The sequence below is a fragment of the Chrysemys picta genome, chromosome 9, assembly GCF_011386835.1.
Source record: "Chrysemys picta bellii isolate R12L10 chromosome 9, ASM1138683v2, whole genome shotgun sequence".
NCBI lineage: Eukaryota > Metazoa > Chordata > Testudines > Emydidae > Chrysemys > Chrysemys picta.
Genome location: NC_088799.1, coordinates 42,577,323 through 42,602,950, shown reverse-complemented (window position 1 = coordinate 42,602,950; position 25,628 = coordinate 42,577,323). Strand labels below are relative to the sequence as shown.

The following is a 25,628-nucleotide window of genomic DNA, read 5'->3' as shown; positions in this document are numbered from 1 at the left end:
CTGCTTTTGGAATAAACCAGATTGCATTAAATGACAGGAATGTTCAACACAAAATGTTCCTGGGGGAGAATATGAAATCTTACACCCCCAATCCCATCCCAACTGAAATTACACTAGTTGACTAATATGTTATATATGTCAATATGTTAAGCAATGTCTAAACATTTCAGTAAGTACATATAAGCCCTTGTTTGCAAAATCGTATTGCCTCTCTCCTTGGTTATGAGAAATACTCCTCTACCCCGATATAACACTGTCCTCAGGAGCCAAACATATCTTACCGCGTTATAGGTGAAACCGCGTTATATCGAACTTGCTTTGATCCGCTGGAGTGTGCAGCCCCGCCCCCCCGGAGCACTACTTTACCGTGTTATATCCGAATTCGTGTTATATCGGGGTAGAGGTGTAGTTCTTGTTAAATGGGAGAACAGCAGGTTACATTCCCTAGTTCCTCTCCCTTCAAGAAGTCCCTGATACACAAGGTTTAACCTAAGAAAGTAATTTTTAATCGATCACTGCTTGAACTCCTTCTCAATATTTCCCTATTTTTTTTTCACAAGTTTTAAAATCTCTCTCTCAAATCTGTCACGAGAAATGCTCCTTTCTAAGAGCTTTGATGGGCTTTGTAGTGGATGTCGGGAGATATCGCCATTCTCACAGTGTTACAATTTTGATGCCAAGAGGGAGCAGGGCAGGGGCAATTAACGTCCCATCATGAAAAGTGTCAGGTTCCTTTTCACACTACTGAGGCTTTTTCAAGTAATATTTTAAATTTCTCATCATAAACTGTCCAGAGGCTGCTTCCTGAATTTCAAGGCTCTGCACTTCCAGCGGGGTTATTCTGGGATGTGAGATCACAGAGCTAGGTCTCCTTAGACTGAAGCCTACCCTAGTGGAAATCCCCTTAAGAAGTAATGCTGTGTCAAGCATACAAATTAATTCTGTGTACTCTAAGTAGCATTAATTCCCCTTCCTTGAAGAATCCCAGGGATGAAGACTGGTTGCCCCGAAAAGCCTGAATTCCACTGGGTTTCCAAGCCACATCCTTCTTAAAGATCGAAAATCCATCACCTACAAGGGAGAATGCAGAGGAAACTTTACAAGAGAAAACTCAGGGAGTTTCAAGTGGAATTTGTTCTCTCCTATGAATTTCTCCTGTAGTGCCAACTTTCCTGATGAATTTCTACTAGATTATACTTACAGTTCTGCTCTGAGAAGTGCATGTAAATATGACACCTTCCTGCTCAACATACCTGTTTAGAGTCATATCTGTTCCTTTTAGTGGCAAAAAAAGTTTATTGCAATTTATTCCCATTAGTCCTGCAGAGGCAACACAGATTTGACCAGATTGTTGAGCATAGTAGTTAACAAATATTTCAAGGGACCATTCAAGGTGTAGTGGCCTGTTAACACTTCTCCAGTCATAGGGAAGAAAGGAAGAGGGTGGGTTGGTGAGGTTGTTATTGAGTTACAGATTGTTGTAATAAGTCATAAATCTACTGTCTTTATTCAGTCCATGATTCTTGTGTCTAGCAAATAATGAATTTAAGTTCCCAGGATCATCTTTTGAAAGTGTTGTGCAGGTTTCGTTTGAGGATAAGGACTGATACAGAGTGGTCACTTTATGAGAAGTTTTCACTTACAGGTGATAGGTTTTTGTCTTTTATCATTTTCCTATGTGAGTTCATTCAAGAGCATAGTGATTATCTGGTTTCACCCACATAGTTGCTAGTGGGGCATTTAGTGCACATGTTGTGTTAGGCATTTGGAGGATCCATGGATCTTGAAAGATGCGTTGTGAGGGGTGTTGATAATTGTAGTAGTGGAGATATGTCTGCAGGTTTTGCATCTGTTGTTCTGGCAGGGTCTGGAGCCACTTTCAGTTGGTGTCCTGGTCTGCAGGGAGTTTGCTTCTGGTGATGAGCTTGAAGAGATTGGAGGGTGGTTTGAAAGCCAGAAGAGCGGGTTCAGGAAAGATTTCCTTTCGGATGGGGTCCCAATTGAATATAGGTTATAGTTGTTTGACAATACCCTTATGGGTTCCAGTGTGGGGTGGGAGGTGACAATTGGTCAGAGGGGGTTTTATTTCTATAATGAAGCAGGTTCCCTTAGGGTAGCTGGGTGGCCCATTCCACGATCTGGTCTACTTCTCTGGTGGAATGTCCTTGTTTGGTGAAGGCAGTTTTGAGAGTGTTAAGGTATATATCCCGGACTTTCTCCTCAGAGCATATTCTGCGTTATCTGAATGCCTGGCTGTAGATAACAAATTTCTTGGTGTGTTTGGAGTAGCTATTGGATCTATGAAGGTAGGTGAGGTGATCCATGGATTTCTTGTATGTAGTTATCTGCAGAGTTCCATTGTTGAAGCCAATCGTGATGTCCAGGAAGTTGATGCTGGTGTGGGAGTGTTTCAGAGAGTTTAACAGATGGACGGTGGTGGCAATCTGAGGGAGTTTAAGTCATCTGCCCAAAAGGATGAAAATATCATTGATATATCTCAGGTATATCATTGGTTTCTTGGTGCATTTGTCTAGAAATTCTTCTTCAAGGTGGACCATAAAGAGGTAGGTGTATTGGGAAGCCATCCTAGTACCCATGGTTGTTCCCATGGTTTGGACAAAGCATGTTGTTGTTGAATGTAAAATTGTTATGGGTGAGGATGAAATGGATGAGTTCGGCAATGTGTTTGGGGTGGATAGCTGAGGGTTGTCCATTGTCTTGTAAATATTTGAGGCAAGCAGCTATGCCTTCATTGTGAGGGGTGCTGGTAGATAAGGAGGAGACATCCATGCTGGCAAGGGTGGTGTTCTGGGGGATGTTGCTGATGTGGTGGATTTTGTGGAGGATGACTGTTGTGCTCTGAAGGAAGCTGGCCCTTTGTGTGGTGAGTGGTTTGACAATGGTTTCTATGAGTCCTGGTATTCCTTCAGGAAGAGTGCCATGGCCAGATATGATGGGCCAGACTTGGCTCTCTTGTTTGTGTATCCAGGGAAGCATGCAGAGGATCCCTGGAGAGTTTGTGGGAGATAAGTTTGTAGAGTTTCTCTTGGAGTTGTTTGGGGAAGGATTTGATGATATCCTTAAATTCCCATGTAAATTGTGGTGTGGAGTTGTCTTTGAGTTCTTTATAGTAGGTGAATTGGAGAGTTGTTGGTTGGCTTCATTAACACAATCACCGTTGAAGACTACAACGGTGCCCCCTGTGTCTGCTGGTTTGATCAAAGAAGTTGGTCCAATAAAAGATATTACTTCACCCATCTCAAACCGGTAGTTGTTTATTAGGTTCCAATCAGTTGCACCTGTACAGATCTACCCAGGGATGCACAATGTCACTGAGGACATCACTAGGGACAAAGATTTCATAGGTGTAAATAAGAGTTAATTTGACCTGCATTTCCTTTAGTACTGGTGAAGATGCTTTAAAAGGAAAGAAGCCCAGATGATTTTCAGAGCTTAGATGGACTGCAGAATTGACAGTTAAGGGGGGAAAACACCCTGTTTTTTACATGTGTAAGGGGACTGTTGCCCCCTTACTAACATTCAATGGGGGTGTTTTGGTTGGCTAACTCCCAGTGCCAAAAGAAAAGGGAAGGGTCGATGGGAAATCAGGACCCTGAGACTGACAGTCCCCAGGGACAATGGAGAGAGGCCAATGCTCCGGGTTAGCCTGATTGACAGGGCGGGCAGGCTAATCAGGGAGTCAGGGGGGGTCCCATCCTCCGTGTGAGCTGGAATTGCCTGGATCAGACAAATTGGGGCCAAGCTAAGGAGAGAGTAGGGGCCCGAGCTGAGCTGGGAGCAGAGCTGTGCTAGCCAGAGGGGCCAGAACAGCAGCCCAGGAAGCAGGTCAGAGCTGGGAGCAGAGTCACAGAAGCAGCCCACAGAGCAGACCTGTCCTTGGGGAAGAGCTGCAGCCACAGAGCCAGAGACACAGCCCAGGGAGAGCAGATCCTGTGCTGGGAGCAGAGCTGCAGCCACAGAGCCAGGTGTGGTGAGCAACTGGGGCCAGCCCAGGAGGGGCTTCTGGGCAAAGAGCCCAAAGCAGAAAGACACCCCCAGCCAAGGGTCCTTGTAGGTCAGACTGGGGGATGGGGGGGATCTTAACCCGACGGTGGGCTAATGCTGGGAAGAAAGGTCTCACCACCCAAAGCCTGGAGGTGTGTGGCCACCATCAGAGCAAGTGTCCAACCCGCAGCTGTAGCACAGCCAGGGCATGAGAAGAAGGCCTGGGACCTACAAGGAACAAACAGTGAACTGCCCTGATGTTCCAGAGACACTATTTGTAATGTTCCCTGCCTCGGAGCAGGGTGATGTGTTTTCCTTTAACCTTTCCCATTTTTCCTTATTCTTTTTTAAAATTAATTGTTGATTAAACAACTTGTATTTGCTTTAAATTGTATGTAATGATCAGTGGGTCAGGGAAGTACACAATGCAGAGAGAGTAGCTCGGAGTGGGGACACCCTAGCCCCTGTCCTAGCGACCACAGCAGGGTTGGGGGTTGAGCCCCCCAGAAATCCTGGGCCCAGCCTTGTCGGGGTTTACGAGGACTCTGCCAGACAGGAGAGTGGAAGGGGAGTCCTCAAGGGCAGGGAGGCCTCTGGGTAAAGGAAGTGGGAGTGAGGACTCAGATCCTTTCGCTAGCCCACTTCACCGGGGTAGTGCAGAAGCCAGGAAAGTTCCCCACAATAGCAGGACCATTCCCCTGCTTACACATGTAAGCAGAGCATATTTAATATGGAAATCAGTGAGCAACAATAAACATGCAACCCTACAGAGCCATGTTTACAGAATCACTTTTCAAAATCCAATCAGATTTAAAGAAAAGAGAATAATAAACTATTACTCTCTGTTTTTATGGGGTTTGGGCACCATTAAAAAAGATTCTCTTACGGTGACATTTGCCTTTTGTTATGGATTTTAATACAGTATTGTGACAAGAATGCTTGATAGATATGGTTCTATAATATGTCACTGAAGGACTGCCGGTTTGTGAACAGTGACATAACCACTTGAGTTCTACATGAAAGGCAGAAGTACCAGAGAGCTTTCTACTCCATTCTGTATGCTTGTAATGGCAGCTTTTTCTGACTAATATCTTCCTATTGGAGTACAAGCACCAGTTTCCTTACTAAACTCTACAGACTGCACCCCAGAAACCAGATGGCCACCAGCATGCTCTATCCCTCAACAGATTTTCCATGACCTCTTGATGGTGTTGTGGCATCCGTAACAGGACTTGCTCAAGAGATGCTAATTGTCTTCTCCAGAAGACAAACAGCAGAGGAAGGAAGGAAGGGAGCTGGTGGCTGGCAGTGGGAAGAGAAAGAAACTCAGCAAAAGTGAATGATGAGGGCGAGTGGGCAAAACTAGACCACACAATGGTTATTGTACCTATTTCAATAACAGATGCTGGCTCTTCATACATGAATGGCATCAGCATAGAAACAAAGTAAACATCTTTTCAGAATGAGCCTGCCCTGCTCAGGGCAGTGCTTCTCCAGCAGCCAGTGGATGGGAGTTTGAAATTTGTTGTGAGAATATCAATCCCCTCCTCCCTGTTTGGAGCTGTAAAGAGTGCTTCAATGAAGATATGTGCAGGAGTGCTACTTTCCAGATGCCTCTTGGTTCCCCCTGGTGGGGAAGATGCACACATCCTTCTACTGGACAGAGTGAACTGTCTACAAGCAGCTTTTGGGTGTGCCTTTGGCTAGCTGCAGCGGTCTGTGCAGAGCTTTACTGATGGTGAGTGGAGTTTTCTGGAGTTTTCCACAGGAATGAGGACGTTGACCAGACAGAAAAAATTATGGCTGCAGTAAGGAGTTATTAAACCTTCAGATTTTTGAAATTCAGATACCATGGCTGTAGGTCAGTCTTGATTGGGGTAGCAGAAAGACTCACCAGCTTCCAGGCTAGTTGAGAAATTCTACTCCAGCTAGCAATCTTATTTTTTAATTTAGGAAGCTGTACGCAATAGCAACAGCTGTTAGTCAGTATTTTGTTCATCTGAGTTTGGAGGGAAGCTCCTAATACAGGAAGGTGATGATGGTAAGAGTAAGTGTTTAGTCCACATGCACTCTCTCCATGTCTGCCAATCAGAAATTTCTTCACATCCCCTTCCCAGGCTTTTTCAACCAATCCCTCCCGGTGCATGGGAAAGGAGTGCTACCTCTGGAGCAACTCCCTTTATTCCCAGTCCTACAGAACTGTGGTTCTCAACAGGGGTATGCAAAGGTCTTTCAGGGGGTCCATCAACTCATCTAGATATTTGCCTAGTTTTACAACAGGCTACATAAAAAGCACTAGCGAAGTCTAAAATTGCATACAATGACTTGTTTATACTGCTCTATATACTATACACTGAAACGTTAGTACAATATTTATATTCCAATTGATTTATTTTAGAATTATACAGTAAAAATTAGAAAGTAAGCAATTTTCAGTACTAGTGTACAGTTACACATTTGTATTTTTATGTCTGATATTGTAAGCAAGCAGTTTTTAAGTGAGGTGAAACTTGGGGTAATGAATACAGATCAGACTCCCAAAAGTGATACAGTAGTCTGGAAAGATTCAGAACCAGTTCTATAGAAGTCCATCTACAGGTGGTTAGTGTGAGTGAGACAGAGAGATGGTCATACCTCTGATTCAGCTATTTCCTGTATTTCTTTCTGAAGCAAATGCAGTTTCAAAGGCAATTATAACTTTCTGATGGTGGTCTAGTTGCCTGTCTACAATGGCACAGAGGATTCCCTAAACAGTGTAGTCTCTTAACATTTTGTATTGTCTGAAAGGATCTGCTAGGGAAAGAAGAACGTGGAAGGCAGACATGAGGTGATTATTTTTATACCAACCAATATATGGGGGGTTATATAGCTATCTATAGCTTTATATCAATATACCATGTTGTGTATTATATATATTATATATATCACAGTGCCGTCAGCTGAGCCTGTTCCAACTGCAGTGATCCTCGCCATAAAGCTACACTGAGTTGCTGAAGCAAAACACTGACGTAATCCCATTAAAACTGAACACAAACTGCCTCTAACTACTCCATTGGAATCTAACACTTCTACTAATGGCACTAGAGAATTGGTACAAACATGCTACATTTTATCTTTAAGTTAAAACATTAATTTTTAATACACGCTAACTTTATCCTTGAACCAACTAAAAAGGACATTCACAGGTACCACTTTTAATGACTTCAAAAAGCTCTACAACTAATTTTCAGACAACAGTCAATGAAATTCTAATATGGATATGGAGAGGAGTGGTATTTTCAAGTGGCTAAGGGTGTTGGACACCTGAAAATGACACCCTAACTCTCTGGCACCATTTACAGAGAACATATAAACAGCCATGATTTATTTTAAAAATACATTGTAATGCAAAATGTACTTTAGTTTTCAAAATATTTCCTATAGATTTCAATATAAATCATCATCATCAGATTATACCTGTTCAGAATCATAGAAATGCAGCTGGAAGGGACTTCAAGGGGTCATCTAGTCCATCCCCACATGCTGAAGCAGGATTAATTTACTTAGACTATACCTGACAGATGTTTTCTAACCTACTCTTAAAAACCTCCAATGATGGGGATTCCATAACCGCCCTTGTTCTAGTTGGAAAGCTTTTAGTAATATCTAAATTATATCCCCCTAAGCTTAGTTTTTAGGCAGCAATTACTACTTGTCCTACCCTCAGTGGACATGGAGAACACTGATCACCATCCTCTTTAGAACAATCTTTTCCCATATTTGAAGATTGTTATGTCCTCCCTCATCCTTCTTTTCTTTAGATTAAACATGTCCAATTCTTTCAACCTTCCCTCACAGGTCAGGCTTTCTAAACCTCTTATCAATTTTGTTGCTTTCCTCTGAACTCTCTCTATTTTTTTTAATAACTTTCTTGAAGTGTGATGCCCAAAGTTGGACCCTATACTCCAGCTGCGGCCTCACCACTGCTATAGAGAGGGGAACAACAATATCTCTTATAATTCTACATTAGTAATGTTTTCATATAACACTTTACATGAATAAAACTCACACTCATGAAGGCTTTACATTTTTAGACTTGTGTGAAATTACTGTGAGAAAATATTTGTGGAAAACTAATTCCAGAAATGTAAAAAACAAACAAAAGGTATTCAATTTATTTCCAGTATTTTTTATTTAAAATTAAAATAAGTTTTAAAAGATAAGAATCTATATATATATATTTATAAACCTATTTTAATCTCAAATAAATATCCATGTATATTTCCATTCAAATCTTTGTGTGCTTACCAAAGAAATACAAACTTATGATTAAATAGAAAAGTAGGGCATTCCTGTAGGTCAGCTTTTCTATCAAAAGTATATACCATTCTCTAGTACAGTGGTCTCCAAACTCTTTTAATCGCGCACCCCTATCAGTAAAAAATTTTTGAGCCTGCACCCCCTGCCGCGCCAAAGCAAAAAGAAAAAAAAAAAAGCCACTTGGACTCCCACCTGAACTGCCGAAGCAAAAAAAAAAAAAAAAAAAGTTGTTCCTCCTGCCGCACACCCCCAAGGATCCTCTTGCGCACCCCACTTTGGAGACCACTGCTCTAGCAAACCAGCATTTCAGCTGAGAAAAAACTTCTCACTTCGATATTCCATCTATAACAACATGTTACACTAGTTTCAAGTCTATAGGTAACTTTGTTATGTCACGATCTCTGTTAGAAACTCTAGGAAAGATCAGGGTAAACCAAAATGCAAGTCTACTTTCCACAGAGTTTTAAAAATATTGGATTATTCAGGCAATTCAGTCCCAGACCTGTGGCCATGAAAGTTAATGGGAATTTCATTATTTATTTCAATCATAAGAGCAGGCTCTAGCAGTCCAAGTCTCTTATACCAGTGCCCCATTGATGTAACCTCATTGGTATGTCTCCTCCAACGCTGTAAGGGAGGGGAGAGTCAGATTTGTGCCTGACAGGTTAAGCATGTATTCATAACTGAGTATTTGTACAGGAGCAGAAGTAGGTCTGGATAGCTTGATGACAACACTGACCCTTCTGTCCTATATAATTTTGGGGCTTACCTTTCAAATGTACATTTTAACCTTTAAAATTGTATTAATGTTTGTGCAATGGGAAGACTAAATAGAAAGGATAAGTAAATAAATAAAGAAGTATGCACATACCCAACCAACACTCAGCCTAGGATGAAGGAAGAAACAAAACAAGAATCAGGGAGAGTCCCTGCTTACCCTGGAATGGGAGGTTGGCTACTTGCAAACACAAAACTTAGCCCATTCAAATTCTCTTTTAAGCCACTGGAAAGACTCATATTTCAGTGGGAGTTGCATTGAGACCTAGTACCTTTTAAACTCAATTTCTACATAGTCATCCAGTTTTTGCTTAAATACAATAGTTTTACTTGATTCTGCCACCTTACTTTGAAGGCTATTCCACTTTAAATGTTCCCTCATTAAATTAAATCTATATCAGAGTTTTAATCAGACTGTGTGAATGGAGTAGTCCATCCTGGGTATCAGCTGCTTGGGAGAGATGCCACTAAAAGGCCTGTTAGCATGTCAGTTTAAATATATGTGATTTGGATGCAAATTTAAAATATAAACATGACATTTCCTGCTTAGAATAAGTCCCTAAAACTGATTTTAAGCTAAACCATTTGGTATTTGGACTCAAGGGTATGTATGTTTGTGCTTAAATATATCACACAAACTTACTTATCCTTTGTTTAGAAGCCAACTGATGGAGTGATAGTTGAATTATCAAATTCTCAGAAATGTTTTCATTGAAAAGAAGTCCATAATGAAGAAAAATGCTTTAGAGTCACTGACTGCTCAAAATGCTTCAGACTGACTCAAAAAGCATTCTACATACCTTTTATAACTTAGGATCCAACAACATCTACTCAAATATGAAAATGTAAATGATCCTTGGACTGGCTCTGACATCCCAAATTAAAACCCCTTCTTATTCCTCAACAGCAGTCAGGGTAACCTTTTAAAGTAAACTCATCCTGATGAATCATAGATAAGCAAATAAATAGTGTATCAGAGCTGCTGGGCCCAGTTCAGGACTCAGATTCAATAAGTCACAATTCTGTGAATGACTTCAATGTGAATTGTACCTGTGTACCTTGAAGGCAGATAATATAAGAGTTCATGTCATAGTAAATTCCAAAGCACTTCAGGGGTTAACAGTGCTCCAATACACATTGCTATACTATTACTTGTTAATTTTGCTCCTTGCCATACCATTGCTTTGTTATTCATCTTGTCTGTGTGTCCCTCAGTGCTAAACAATGCTTAGAGCCCTGCATGGATACAAAATTTTTAATCCACATCTGATCCGCAATCCGTGGATATCTGCAGATATAAAGCGGATATCTGCAAATTTGCAGGGCTCTAAGGATGCTCTGTTGCCCTTTTCTTAGTTTCCATAAATATAGATTGCAAAATTGACCTTCAATGCTGTTTTTCCCCCCTCCGCAGCTTATGGTTCTGTAGTAGGCTGGCCACACTGATCTTATTGAAGATTTTTTTTTTAAAAAATTGTCACTAAAGAACAGGTGAGATCTTTCCTCAAAGGATAACAAAAAATCTATATGGAAACTACTTACTATCTAATAAAGAGGCAGGGCTATCATACTGTGTAAAAGTTAAATGACACTAGTAATACAGAAGAACATAAGAAAAGATGCTTTGTGCTTTTCATTATGACATGTAAGTATTTCTCTACAGTGTACCTATCCCTCTGCAGCATTTTAACTATCAGGATACTTTCATAATTGTAATATAGTTTTCTTGGCATTGATAAAATACACCTGAAAGAAACTTTAGTTTTGTGGTTCTAAAGAATAAACTCCTGCCATATTTTAAACATCTAGTTTGAAATAAACCTTTTGGAAAGGAATTCTTCTGGACAAAGTATGAATAAATCCCACCTCCAGAATGTTAATTCATGGCATTGATATTCAATTATACATATTCCATGTACGTATACAAGCAGGGCCGGCACTTCCATTTAGGTGACCTAGGTGGTTGCCTAGGGCGCCAGGATTTGGGGGTGGTGGCATTTTGCCGTCCTCGGCGGCAATTCGGTGGCGGGGGGTCCTTCCGCCCTCCGAGTCTTCGGCAGCAATTCTGCGGCGGGTCCTTCACTCGCTCCAGGACCCACCGCCAAAGTGCCCCGAAGACCTGGAGCGCGGAAGGACCCCCGCCCGCCGCAGAATTGCCGACGACGACCGGGAGCGTGGAAGGACCCCCGCCTAGGGTGCCAAAAACCCTTGCACCGCTCCTGTATACAAGTGTTATGACATTCTGAGTTGCACCTGTGAAGTTTCTTACAGACTGTTAGATATAGCAGCTGTCATAACATTGTTCATAACAATGTTCATAACACTGACCTCCCAACCTTTATCCCAAAGATGAACTTCTAATTCTTTCTTCTACCTATGTTTACTACTGACAGAAGCAGCATCCTGCCTAACTGAATAAACATTACTGGTTCATTGCATCATTCAGCAGCAAACGACCAATTCACATTTGCCAAGTGCAAAAAAAAAAAAAAAAAAAAATCTACATTAACACCACATTACAGAACTACGATAAGGCTGATCATTTAAGTCTACTAAAATCAGAATGAATGTTTCTATGGCAACTTTATCGTTATAGCTTTCAGTTATGAAGCCCTTATAGTCCAAATAAAAAGATTCCAGATATAGTGATTCATTGAATTTTTCTATGATGGATAAACATTCTGGATAATGAGTATCCTGAATACTAATCTGCATTATTACTGCATATAAAAATATCAGTTGTCTCAAATTCTGAACATGTAGACCTCAGAACTGCAAACACATGTGAATAACTTCATACATGGGAGTAGTCCACTGGGTCCACTGGTCTTTCCAAACCAGAGTATGTGTTCTGTTCATGTCAGATATTGTGCATCTTACTGTGTTCCAGTTCATTCCAGCTTTTTAACTAACCTTGCTATCTAGGTTGGCTACACTTTTCCAAGGTTTCGTGTTCACCCTTTCCCCCCCCCCCTCAGTTTTTCCTATCTGACATAATTGTAATGATATTAAAAGGACTTTTATTAAAGTACTAACTTAATTTCTTTCCAGTTCTTTTATCCAAACTGGCCAGCTAAATATGAACTTTTGAAAGGTATTTGGCAGAGGTCCATCATTTGTCAAGTTATTTTTCCAATTTTTTGTTGGTGTAAGTTTTAAAACTGGTATCAAATGATTTTTGTTATATCAGTAAAAAGAATCTCTTACATTCAGCTGAAGTTCTTTAGTCTAAAGAAAAGCCCCCCAACCCCCGTTCCCACCTCAAAAAAAAAAAAAAATCATTAGATGAACTAAGTACGAACTTGAAAACCACACTAGAGTTTCTGGTTAACAGCCAAACTTCCATTACTCCCTGGTGCTGTGGAAAAGAGCAGATACTCAGACCAGCATTCCAGACTACTTGTCAGGTAGTAATTTCTTTCTTAATTACATTATTTTCTGAACTCTACATCATTAGCTATGAACCTGGTGCACTGTCCAGAGGTGCTGTATGATCCTGTATCATTCTGCTGGTCCAACAGTTGCAGTAAATCAATATTTCCAATAGCACATGAGGCTGTGATTGCTATGCCCAGTTCCCACAAGCTTTATTAATCACTGAGTGGTGTGCTGCCTCTGGAACAGCCAGCTCAGAGTTCTGGAGGCTGCAATGGAATCAGAAGACTGGTTCAAAGCCTTTCTTACAGTTGCTGCTAAATCATAATTACTTAGAAATATTGGCTATGGCAGACCAGGAAGAGGAACAAAGAGTCTTACTCATGGAAAAAATGACTAGTTTTATGAACGATTCAAATGACAGATATATGAGCACATATCTACCTTTTAAAGTTAATGCTTAAATTGGGAACTGCATTAAAAAACCAAATGCCCTCCAAAACTTCTCTCATTAAGATCTCATGCAATCCCATTTGTTTCATATGTTGTTTACACTGTATTCTTTATCCAGCTGTGACCCATGTGACTGCTTCCCCCACCAATTACATTAATATTTTCTTTGCACCTCATGTAATCTTAATTTTACCATTTATTTATGCCCACAATAAAAAGGAAGAATAAAAAGCAGAAAAGCAGGCCATAGCATAGGAGATATGTCCAGGCAAGGGGGTGTGGCCAAAGTGCTACTGAGCTCTGACAATTTCCAGCTGTGAAATGCCTCCCACCACCCCCAACCCCAGGAGCCACTACCAATAAGCACAACTTACTGCAGTCCTTAGACTGCTTTAAACCATGCTGTGTACTGAACTGGCTGCAGAATCATATGGAAATGGGAAGATAGTATAAAGCGCCCCCAGTACACAAAACTGCACCAATTGCAGCCCTGGAATTTGATGGATTTTTAAAATTATGTAATTAAGACTCTAACCCATGTTTGTAATTGAAATAGTTGTTTTCAACTTGTAGCAATGACCAAGCAGTCTTTTTTTAAAATGACATCTACTGTACTGTACCTTTGATTGTCAGAAAAATAAGGAACTTTCATACTGGTTTATAAAATGATCACACTACATGGTGTGACAGACCCAGACCAGTAGGGTACAGGAGTCTGGTAGAGGGCAAATATACTGGTTGAGTAGTTTTCTGTTCCCTGAGTGACCAGAGAAGGGGCTGCACTAGAGTAATCAGGAACCTGCTAGAACCAGTTAAGGCGGGCAGGCTAATTAGGACACCTGGAGCCAATTAAGAAGAAGCTGCTAGAATCAATTAAGGCAGGCTAATCAGGGCACGTGGGCTTTAAAAAGGAGCTCAGTTCAGTGTGTGGTGTGAGTGTGGGGAGCTGAGAGTGAGCTGCTGGAGGACTGAGGAGCACAAGTGTTATCAGACACCAGGAGGAAGGCCCTTTAGTGAGACTAAGGAAGGTGTTTGCAGGAGTAGGGTTACCATACGTCCTCTTTTTCCCGGACATGTCCGGCTTTTCGGCAGTCAAACCCCCGTCCGGGGGGAATTGCCAAAAAGCCGAACATGTCCGGGAAAATGGCGGCTCTGTTTAAGAGCCGGGCTGCCTGAACGCTACCGGCTTCGGGCAGCCCCGTGCCTCCAGACCCTGCGCTGCTGGAGCCCGGGAGGGGAAGTGCCCGGCTGGGGGCGCAGGGTCTGGAGGCACAGGGGCTGCCCGAAGCCGGTAGCGCTTGGGCAGCCCGGCTCTTAAACAGAGCCTCCAGCCGCTGGGGCTCTGTGTCACTGACCCAGTGTCAGTTACACAGAGCCAAAGAGGAGCAAAGCCTCCAGCGCTGGGGCTCTGTGTAACTGACACAGTGTCAGTTACACAGAGCCCCAGCCGCTGGAGGCTCTGTTTAAGAACCGGGCTGCCCGAGAGCTACCGGCTTCGGGCAGCCCCCTTGCCTCCGGACCCTACGCCCCCAGCCGGGCACTTCCCCTCCCGGGCGCAGGGTCCGGAGGCAAGGGGGCTGCCCAAAGCCGGTAGCGCTGGGGCAGCCCGGCTCTTAAACAGAGCCTAAGAGGAACAGAGCCTCCAGCTGCGGGGGCTCTGCTCCTCTTCGGCTCTGTGTAACTTATACAGTATAAGTTACGCAGAGCCCCGGGAGCCCCGGAGGGGAAGTGCCCGGCTGGGGGCACAGGGTCCGGAGGCATAGGGGCTGCCCAAAGCCCGAGCGCTACCGGCTTCACGGTTTGCTGGGCAGCCTCCAGACCCTGCGCCCCCGGCTGGGCGCTTCCCCTCCCGGGCTCCAGCTGCGCTGGGGAAGCGCCGGCTGGGGGCGCAGGGTCTGGGGGCTGCCCGGGAAACCGTGATGCTGGTAGCACTGGGGCAGCCCTTTCCCCCTGGCTGGGAGTGGGAGGGGGCGGAGTTAGGGAGGGGGAGGGGGCGGAGTTGGGGCGGGGCTAGGGTGGGGAAATGGGCGGGGCCATGGCCCGTGGAGGGTCCTCTTTTTTTATTTATGAGATATGGTAACCCTATGCAGGAGGCCATGGGGAAGTAGCCCAGGGAGTTGTAGCTGTCATGCAGCTGTTACAGGAGGCACTATAGACAGCTGCAGTCCACAGGGCCCTGGGCTGGAACCCAGAGTAGAGGGTGGGCCTGGGTTCCCCCCAAACCTCCCAACTGACCTGGACTGTGGGTTCTTCCAGAGGGCAAGGTCTCTGGACTGTTCCCCAACCCACATGGTGAATCTCTGAGGCAAGAAAGTCTGCCAGTAAGTGCAGGACCCACCAAAATAGAGGAGGAACTTTGTCACAATGGGTGCAAACAGGTGACAAGTGAACCTTAAGAAATCTGGATGCTCAGTTCCTATAAGCAAAGAAAGCACCCAGAAATGGGACTATTTGGCCAAACACATTCAGAGTCTGCACAATTGTGTCAGAAATCTTATGAAAACTAGTGCTCTCTGAAATTTTTGGTGTTCCTAGCATCTCTTTCAAGCAGAAAGTGCAGAGGTGCACCAAAATGAAAACTTATGATCATGTAGGGAAAGTTATCCCAACCTCAAATTCTGTTCAGGTTTAGGTCATAATTCACACATTCCTCACACAAACTAGAATACCTGTCGAGTAATTCTAACAACAAAAATATATGGCATGTTTAGGAGGTTCTTATCTTCCCATCACAAAAACAAACAAGTACAAATTCCTCTAATGAATATTACAATAATTAACTAACAGTCAGCCTAATATTTATTCAGTGCTTTGAAAATACAAAGTGTTGTCAGTATAAAATTGATCATTACTATTTTAAAAGAGCAGTCTTTGGTCCAGCTCTTCAGTTAGTATATATAAACTGGCATAGTTCAACTAGAGTGAACTATGAACTAGAGTTTAATACCAGGTGAGCATCTGACCTATTCTGTGTGGTTGCTTTAATTAAGGTTTCTGGTAACTGGATATTTGACACTAAAAGAAAGGAAGCACTGTAAACATCACTTAAGGTAACTATAGGAAAGTTCATCATGGAATCAATTAAGGTTCAGAGCCCAAAAGTCTCAGCAGGAAGTCTCTATCATTTTGAGAGTTGAGCTGTGGCTTAAAGGTAATTCAATTCCTTTCGTATTCTATAAAATAGACAAAGTTTAGAGAATACCTTGATCATTTCTATGGACTTCAAAAAAAGCAGACTCTTACTCAGAGAACTGGTAAGTAAGGTGCCATGGAAAGAAAATCTAAGGGAAACAGAAGTTCATGAGAGCTGGTAGTTCCTCAAGGAGACAATATTAAATTCACAACTGAATTCAAACAATTCCAATCCAAAAGAAAAAGAGGAAGAATAGTAAGATACCAATATGGCTCCATCAGGATCTCTTTAATGACCTAAAAATCAAAAAGGAATCCTACAAAAAGTGGAAACATGGATAAATTGATAAGGAGGAGTAGAGGGAAAAAAAGCAGAAGCGTGTAGGGATGAAATCAGAAAAACTGAGGCACAAAATGATTTACACCTGGCAAGGGACATAAAAAGCAATAAGAAGAGGTTCTTGAAATACATTAGGAGCAAGAGAAAGATGAAGAAAAGTGTAGGTCCTCTACTTAGCGGGGAAGGAGCGCTAATAACTGATAACATTAAGGTAGAGATGTTTAATGCCTATTTTGCTTCAGTCTTCACTAAAAAGGTTAATGATGACCGGCTCCTCAACACAATTAATATTGACAACCAGGGGAAGGAATGCAAGCCAAAATAGGGAAAGAACAGGTTGAAGAATATTTAGATAAATTAGATGTATTCAAGTCAGCAGGGCCTGATGAAATTCACCTAGGGTCCTTAAAGAACTAGCCAAAGCAATCTTGGCACCGTTAGCAATGATCTTTGAGAATGCCTGGAGGACGGGAAAGGTCCCAGAAGACTGGAGAAGGGCAAACATAGCACCTATCTTTAAAAAGGGGAACAAGGAGGACACAGGGAATTGTAGACTAGTCAGCCTAATTTCAGGAGCTGGAAAGATAGTGGAGCCAATTATTAAACAATCAGTTTGTAAGCACCTGTAGTATAATAGGGTTATAAAGAATAGTCAGCATGCTTTTGTCAAGAACAAATCATGCCAAACCAACTTAATTTCCTTCTTTGATAGGATTACTGATCTAGCGGATTGGGGGGCGGGAGAGGAGGAGTCAGTAATGTGATACATCTTGATTTTAGTATGGCTTTTGGCATACTTCTGCATGGCATTCTCATAAGCAAACTAGGGAAATGTGGTTGAGATAAATTTACTATAAGGTGGGTGCACAACTGGTTGAAAGACCACACTCAAAGAGTAGTTATCAATGGTTTGCTGTCAGACTGGGAGGGTTTTTCTACTGGGATCCCGCAGGAGTTGGTCCTGGGTCCGGTACTATTTGATATTTTTACTAATGACTTGATAATGGAGTACAGAATATCCTTATAAAATGTGCAGATGACACCAAGCTGGGAGGGGTTACAAGCACTTTGGAGGACAGGTTTAAAATTCAAAATGACCTTGACAACTTGGAGAATTGGTCTGAAACCAACAAGATGAAATTCATGAAGACAAGTGCAAAGTTCTTCCCTTAGGAAGGAAAAATCAAATGCACAACTACAAAATGAGGAATAACTGGCTAGGTGGTAGGACTGCTGAAAAGGATCTGGGGGTTATAATGGACCACAAACTCAATACGAGTCATCAATTTGAAGCAGCTGCAAAAGAGGCTAATGTGATTCTGGGGTGTATTAACAGGCGTGTTGTATGTAAAACAAAGGAGGTAATTGTCCCGCTCTATTCAGCACTAGTGAGGCCTCAGCTGGAGTACTGTGTCCAATTCTGGGCACCACAATTTAGGAATGATGTGCACAAATTGGAAAAAGTCCAGGAGAGAGCAACAAAAATGATAAAAGGTTTAGAATAGCTGACCTAGGAGGAAATGTTAAAAAAACAGGGCATGTTTAATCTTGAGAAAAGAAGACTGAAGGGGAACCTGATAACTTGTCTTCCATATGTTAAGGGCTGTTATAAAGAGAACAGCGATCAATTGTTCTCCATGTCCACTGAAGGTTGGACAAGAAGTATTAGGTTCAATCTGCAGCAAGGGCGAGTTAGAAAGTTTTTCATAATATCTAACCTAACTATAAGGGCAGTTAAGCTCTAGCCTAGGCTTCCAAGGGAGGTCGTGGAGTCCCCATGGGAAGCTTTTAAAAACAAGTTGGACAAAGCCCTATCAGGGATGGTCTAGGTCAGGGGTCGGCCGCGTTTGGCACGTGGCTCGCCAGGGTAAGCACCCTGGCGGGCCAGGCCAGTTTTATTTACCTGCTGACGCGGCAGGTTCGGCCGATCGTGGCCCCCACTGGCCGCGGTTCGCCGTCCCGGGCCAATGGGGGCAGCGGGAAGCGGCGCGGACGAGCGATGTGCTGGCCGCAGCTTCTCACTGCCTCCATTGGCCTGGGACAGCAAACCGCGGCCAGTGGGGGCCGCGATCGGCTGAACCTGCCATGTCAGCAGGTAAATAAAACTGGCCCGGCCCGCCAGGGCGCTTACCCTGCGAGCCGCGTGCCAAATGTTGCTGACCCCTGGTCTAGGTTACTTGATCCTGCCATGGCGCAGGGGGCTGGACTAGACTTCTCGAGGTCCCTTCTAGCCCTACGTTTCTATGATTCCTCACATTTGTTATGCTCTAGGAGGAAGCCCAGTAATAGACTGACATCAAGTTGTCCTATGTAATCTCCTTATTCTGCTTAATTGGTATTTTTAATTAAAAGCTACATGCAGTATTATTTGCCGAGATCAGCGGTCACAAAGAGGGTACACAATGAATGGGTACTAGATTTTCAGAAATGTATTTGTAAATCAAGTCTTCCTTAGACTAAAAGAAATCAAGCTGAGCAAGATACCTTCTGTATATTTAAATCTATGCAGTACTCTGATGGTGGGTGCATATGAAAGTAAGGGAACACAGGTGGTTATTTCCATAGCTTTTTTTTTTTTTTGTGCAGCTGGTTTAAAAAAAAAAAAAATGATGGGGAGAGGGGTGGTAGCAGGAGCATGTGGAGCTGAAATATATCATCACTTTGCGTAGGCCATGCTATTGACCCTGTCCATTTAAAGCACTGAAGCTATGTTTAAATTTGGGTTGGGATAAGCTGTGTTTTTCATCTGAGTATATACCAAGTTAAACAAGCTATCTGTACTCAAAGAAAAAGAAAAAAGAGGCTGAATAGAGTTTGCTGGAACCAAAAATAAAATCCATCTCCACAGTGAGACCAAGTGAAGAAAATTTTAGCCCCCTCCCCCAAATAATTTGCTTTGAGAGAGCTCTAAGTGACTGAAAAAGAGCAATGATGGGGTTATAAAGGAAGATGCATTTCACCTTGCTCTATAGAGGTTACTACTATTCCCAATATACAACAGCCAAAGCCAATATGTTTGTCTGTGTCTAACCTCCCTGCCTCACTTGACATCAACAAATGAGATGACAGTAAACTAACTGAGGAGAGATTAATTTCCTGTGATCTCACAATCCCATTGCCAACACCACTCTCTCATGGAGGAAAAAAAAGAGAGGTTCTCACAATTTTAACACCCCCGTATGCTAATAAGCCATTTAAAAAAAGAAAAATGGGAGAGGCAGGATAGATGCTGAAGAGCAGTCTTCTGGTGTCACAATTCCACAAATCTATGAATTTTGTTTTATGTGAGCTAGTAATCTTCTACTTGTACTGTTTGAGAAGAATCCCTTTTCTCTTGGAATTTTTAAACTGATGCTGTAGATTGTTGAACTGTCACTGTGTTCACTTTTCTATGCTATTTTCCTATTTATTTGTCCATTTTTACAGGATGTGAGTCCACTGGGATGCCATCAGTAGGTAATTTTACACAGTGCTATGCAGAAGGCGGCTCACAGTTGGGTGTGACCTGCTGAATCTCCCAGGAGGCAATGGGATGAGTTAGGTTATCTGTTAGATCTTTCATTTTAGACTAGATTCTGGTTCCAGGCCAGAGCCAAGCATCATTTCTCCCCAAATAAATGTACATCAGTGCTGCAAAAACTGTGTAATGAACACACACATGCTGGCTGACCATGGTCCCGCCAACAAAGTTGTGTCACAGCCATGCATAACCTGAACAGAGGAGGTTGTAGGCAGATCAGAGGGGTAATCTGCTCATAAATATACAGATCAGACCTTCAAAGATTACCACCACTCAAAAAATATACCTCCATGGTACAGACTGCATCTTTACATATTCAAAGACAATACAGAACCCAGATAAAACAGTTCTCCTCCTGGTCACAGCTCCGAAAGATGGTGTTTATGTGACGTCCAAAACAAACAAAAAAATTAATTCCTGTGATTTAACAGAAGTGATGTTCTCAGTCTTAAGGGGTAGTAAGGTAACATATGCTAACTTTCTATTGTCTGTTTATGGTACCTTGCCTTCTAGAATGCAGGGTGAGAGCATTGATCTTGGTAGCTGAGTTTTAAAATGGAGAAAAATGGGATTAGAAGCCAAAAGTCACCCCCAAAATGATGATGTAATAGTGTAAGCCTTAGGTCACTGTTTTTTGGGGAGAGGGGGAATCTTTTAATCTCAGTGAGGAAGCCTTTCACATGAAAAAATTTAAAATAAAAAAACCCCAGCAATACTTCAAAAGTAGAAGTGATGGCTGTTCGGCTTATCATCCCCTGCAAGACTGGTTATGGTAATCATACAATGTATGCTAAGCATACTACATATTCCAAGCTACCTGAAAATAATTAATAGTTCATAAACAATCTTCCCACAGCTGTTTCAATGCCCACAGTGTTTCTATTGATTACACAAAGATATATTTTTTAAAAAATTCCCATGTAGTAAAACTGAGGTCACATATACAGAAAATAGAGAATCACTCTATTTGTGGATCCTAAATACAAATCCTATCTCTTTATCTTAAGGGCTCCCTTGACAAGTGTAACTCACTTCGTGGCCCATACCTGCAGTTTGAAATCACTCTCTTGATGCCTAAGACTACACAATTAAAGTCAACTGTGCTTATAACTGGGGCTCCTAGTTGACGGTGACTCCTTAGCCACATTATGGTTCTGATTTTCAGCATGCTGAGCACCCATCACTCCAATGATGTCTATGGGAACTCAGCACCTGTGAAAAATCAGGGCTTAACTGCTGCGAGATATAGGGTGTTGGGAAGAACTAGCAGCAATGTTCAGCAAATTCCTTTCTTCTCTCAGTTACATTAGTATGGAAATAGTGGACAGTAGGTTAGCGTATCTCAATCAGTGTTTATGTAAATAGCAGTGTGAGCAGGAGGAAGAGGAAACGGTGAATAAGGTAGAGGAAAAATGGAAGTGAGGAAGGTCAGAAGGTTATTTATATTTTTACAATATCTTTAAAGTAAAGTTCCACCCTATGGAGAAATATGTGGCAGAGCAAACCTTTCAGCACACAGGAAGATAGGAATGACCATACTGAAGTAGATCTGAGGTCATCTATCCAGTATCCTGTCTCTAACCTCTCTCGGTGCCAGATGCTAGAGACATCCACATTAATATTTGGCAAGCCTAACTTGAGATTCTCCTAGACCGATCTAAAAAGCTACTTGTTACTACTATCCACCACAGACTTTCCTTTTTGTTAAAGCAGCACTGCATGAAAGAGAAGAGAAATCTACGCTAGAAGTAGGGAAGCTGAAATGACAGAGCATACATTATTTGTGACAGATCGAGCCAAGGATAAAACTTGATATAATGTACAATGTCATCGCTTATCTTTCTCCTGGTTCTCAAAACATTGCATTTGAATGTGTATCATGAGTGTGCAAAATCAACTTGGCTTGTGAACTGGACTGCACAGGTGCTAACACTAGCAGCGTAGGAAAGGGGCCACTTACTCAAAGCAGAGTCTTGGAGGGTGATTCTTAAGGCCCATGCAAGCTTCCTAGTCCTGTGGAAGGAAGTTCTACATTAGGACAACATGGCAGGGAACGTTTCACGGATAGGTCTTTCTATCCCCCTACAGCACTGGCTTCTCTATGGCTCTTTACTAGAGCTAGTCCAAAAAAAAAAAAAAAAACCCACTTCAATTGAAATGGTTTTTTTAATGGGAAATTGAGCATGACAAAACAATGTTTTTCATGAAAAGTTTCTACTTACGGCAGAAAATTTTGACTTTATGTTGAAAAACCAAACACTCAAAAACTGAGACATTTTCTGTTTTCAACCAGAACATCATGCTGAAAACCAACACACTTCATCTGGGAAATGCTGCTGTGGTTCCACATGGGAGTCCTCATGCTCCTCTGAGTCAGATCCCTGCTTGGACTACACTTCCTATGATGCACCACGGTCAGGGACTCCCATGATACTGGAGTGATTCACCAAGATGGGAGACCACAGTGCAGCCTGGGAGATGAAGTCTGGTTAGGGAGCCTGCCCCATAGAAGAGAATGGGGCAATGAATCACCCAAACTCAATTCCCAGGAGGCACTGCGGAAGCATTCTGAAACAAAATTTTGGTTTTTTGAATTTTCATTAAAAAATTCAGACAAAAAAAATTTAATTTCTAAATTAAAAAACAAAACCAAAAAACCCCAACCTCCACACCTGACCACTCTTGCCCCCTGAAGGAGTCCCGGAGACTTCTGCGGCCAACTGTGGAGCCAACTGCATTAGAAAGAGATAGGGAGTCCAGCAATGGGGATATTAAGTGGGAGCTCCCACCAAAAAACTGGTGCTTGTGCAAAGGTAAGATGAAGGATTGCAAGGAGCTTAGTTGCTGCACTTCAACTTCCTTTTCCTGGGGCATTTCTTCAGTCTGTGGACCTGACCCTTGCTGGCGGACAGCTCAGTTTCAGAGCTTGCCTACTCTTATTCTCCACATGGGACCAAAGTTAACAGGGAACAGGACAAATTGTCCTGACATCACCAAGCACTGGCATATTGTTTTTTAGGTTTAGGTATAAAACCAGCTACTGATACATCACCTACAAAGCATCATTTTAATACAGGCCCCAATCACATGGAAATGCATACCCAAAATGTAGTGCCACTGAAGTTTTATGAGCTCTCTTGCAGGCTGTAATGGTTACAAGAAGTAAACTATATACACCTCTACCCGATATAACACGACCCGATATAACACAAATTCAGATCTAACACCGTAAAGCAGTGCTCTGGGGGGCGCAGTGCTCTGGGGGAGGGGGGCCGGGCGGGGATGCGCACTCCAGCAAATCAAAGCAAGTTCGATATAACGTGGTTTCACCTATAACACAGTAAGATTTTTTTGGCTCCCGAGGACAGCGTTATATCGGGGTAGAGGTGTATATAAGCAGACTCTCAGCTTCATGCTTTAACAGCTCTTCAACTAAAATAACCTGCAGCATGCTACACCTCTCAACACAATGTAGTGCCTGAAAGGGACACATTACAGCAAGAATCTCTTCAGGCCAGTTAGGAGTCAGAGGTCTATTTGGGAGGGAGTCTGGCCTGCTGGGTAAACTGAGTCATGGGTTATTGATTGGATGCTTTCATGAGGAGTCACATCCTGAGACAATGCGAGAGTTGGGCTAGGCCCAGTGAGAGGTTTAGCTGGGAAGGAAACATGGAAAGTGATGATATCCAGAGAAAACCTGGGTATGCTAAAGAAAACAAGCAAGCAACATTAAATGCTTTCTGTTACTAAAGAACTACGGATTATAGCTTTGGACAGTAAATATGGAAAATGTTTAAGGAAACAGATAACACTAGAGAAAATTAGGACATAGTTTAACTGATGAAGGGAGTGAGCAGGACATTCTTCCCCTCCCCATACCTGCCCCGAAGGCCGTAACCCACATTGGAGGAGAACAGGAGAAGCAGCAAGCTGACAGATGGGTGGAACTTTGAAGGTGCTGCCAGTCACTGTTCCACATGCCCAGAAAGGGGTGGTGGGGGGCTTCCTGCAGTGAAGGTGGCAATTTGGCAGCTTTCCCCAAGGGTGCCCCCCTCTTGTCTTGCTTCTCCTCCACCACCGCCTTACAGGACATCTCTTGAAGCTGTTGATTCTTCCCTTATGGGGGCAACAGCTCTGGTGGGTCCCTTGGACTTGCGCCCCCCACCTGCCCAAGAACCACAGAGGCGCCTGCAGTGGATTTACATCCCTGAGGGTGTGAATCAGGAACTCATACAATTGACATCCATTGAATGGAAACTGAGTGAGCAGATTGCTAACAAGATGAGAAAAGCCATCCATGGATGCAGGGCTATCAAGTAGGGAGACCACACATGAGGGTGGGAGGAGAGGCAGGCTACAAAAGGGGGCACAATTCTCCTCCAATTGAAATCAATGGTAGTTTTCTTGATGATATGGGAACAGGATCAGGCCATATGGCAGTTCTGCTTCTGCACTCTGCCTTGGGTGGTGCCTGTAATGTGGGGGAAATCCCAGGGCTTTCATAGGCATTAAAACAACTATGAAAAGTTAGTGCCATCTCCTTCATTTCTGCACTAATCAGAATAATCATACTGTTGGCCAGAAGCTGGTTCCCAGAACGTGTTAACAACAGACCTTAAAAAATGAAAAAGCTCAGGAAGTCTTTTAAATAAAAGAATCTCTCAGCTATTAAGTACTTAACACCCCATCCAGATAGAGTAAAGAGATTGCATTCTTTCTGGCTTTAACAATTTAAGAATTTTTCAATCAATATTCAGCAAAACAGTGCATTACTAGTGATTTTCTTTCTAGAAGTGTTAACAACATTCATCTCCTCTCCCTTCATCTAAAACATTTTGCTTCTATAGACACAAACTCAGCTGGCAAAAATCAATTCATTCCCAGTTTATTATAGTCCTAGCTCCTCACCACCTACTTAACTCCTAGCAAAGTATCTAGTCTCTCTGTAAATTTAAGCACATAAACCACGGCGAAAATCAGGTCAGGCTGTAACTTTTGAAAACAAGGCTAGAAGAGGTGAGGAGACACAATTTCCTGGCTAGCTGATGTAACACTTTATAAATAGATGAACAATCACTCCAAAAGCCTGTTTTTCTTGTAAAGAGGGGAGCGGGAAAGAACCTGCTTTCCTACCCTTGTTCCGGTCTCTGGATCAGATCCTCTAGGAAGGTGGGACGTAGCTGTCCTAGTTTGTGTGTGTTCTCTGGCCAGGTTTCCACAAACAGACACGTAAATTACACAGAGGCTCCACTTATCAGCCCAGCTGGCGTTTCATTCCTCCGTCATGTTCCTGCAGCACACCCAATTCCCCTTGAAGTTTTATTCCTTCAGTCTCCCACGGTGTATCAATCCAAGGTACAGGCTGAACCTTTTCCCTCTCAGATTTCTACCAAGTGAACAAGTAAAAGCTGATAAAGGTCTGAGCTCCTGTTGAAACAGAATGCCTTTGTCAGCCTTCAGAAAGCCTAAATAAAAGATGGGATCTGCCAGTGACTGGTATGTAATGAGTAAACTCCTCCTCTTGGCTGGCAGGGGGAGGGTGTTGGAAAGATAGAGTGACTGTGAACAGACTGACTTCCTGTTTGGATGAATACAAAGGTAGAACTGCTGTGCTGAATTAATATTTTCAGCAGTGTTGTACACAAACACCCATGCACATACGCAGACTCTTAAAACAAAGGCTGCTCCAAGTACACAAGAGCCAAAATGCACGGATATTTTGAACCA

At 42.7% G+C, this 25,628-nt stretch overlaps 1 protein-coding gene across 4 annotated transcripts in view; it reads right to left on the bottom strand.

Moving 5' to 3' along the window:
• PIK3CB (phosphatidylinositol-4,5-bisphosphate 3-kinase catalytic subunit beta) overlaps nt 1-25,411 on the bottom strand; it is a 211,793-nt gene extending 186,382 nt beyond the window's left edge. For 2 of the 4 annotated variants that reach the window (XM_065558075.1, XM_065558079.1), the window contains exons 1-2: nt 25,035-25,411; nt 21,862-21,914 (exon numbers count right to left, since the gene is read on the bottom strand). The gene's annotated coding sequence lies outside the window, so the exon portion shown is untranslated. The remainder of the gene's footprint in view (nt 1-21,861; nt 21,915-25,034) is intronic. The other 2 variants (XM_005282507.5, XM_065558077.1) reach the window with 1 other exon arrangement.
• Between the last annotated feature and the right edge of the window lie 217 nt (nt 25,412-25,628).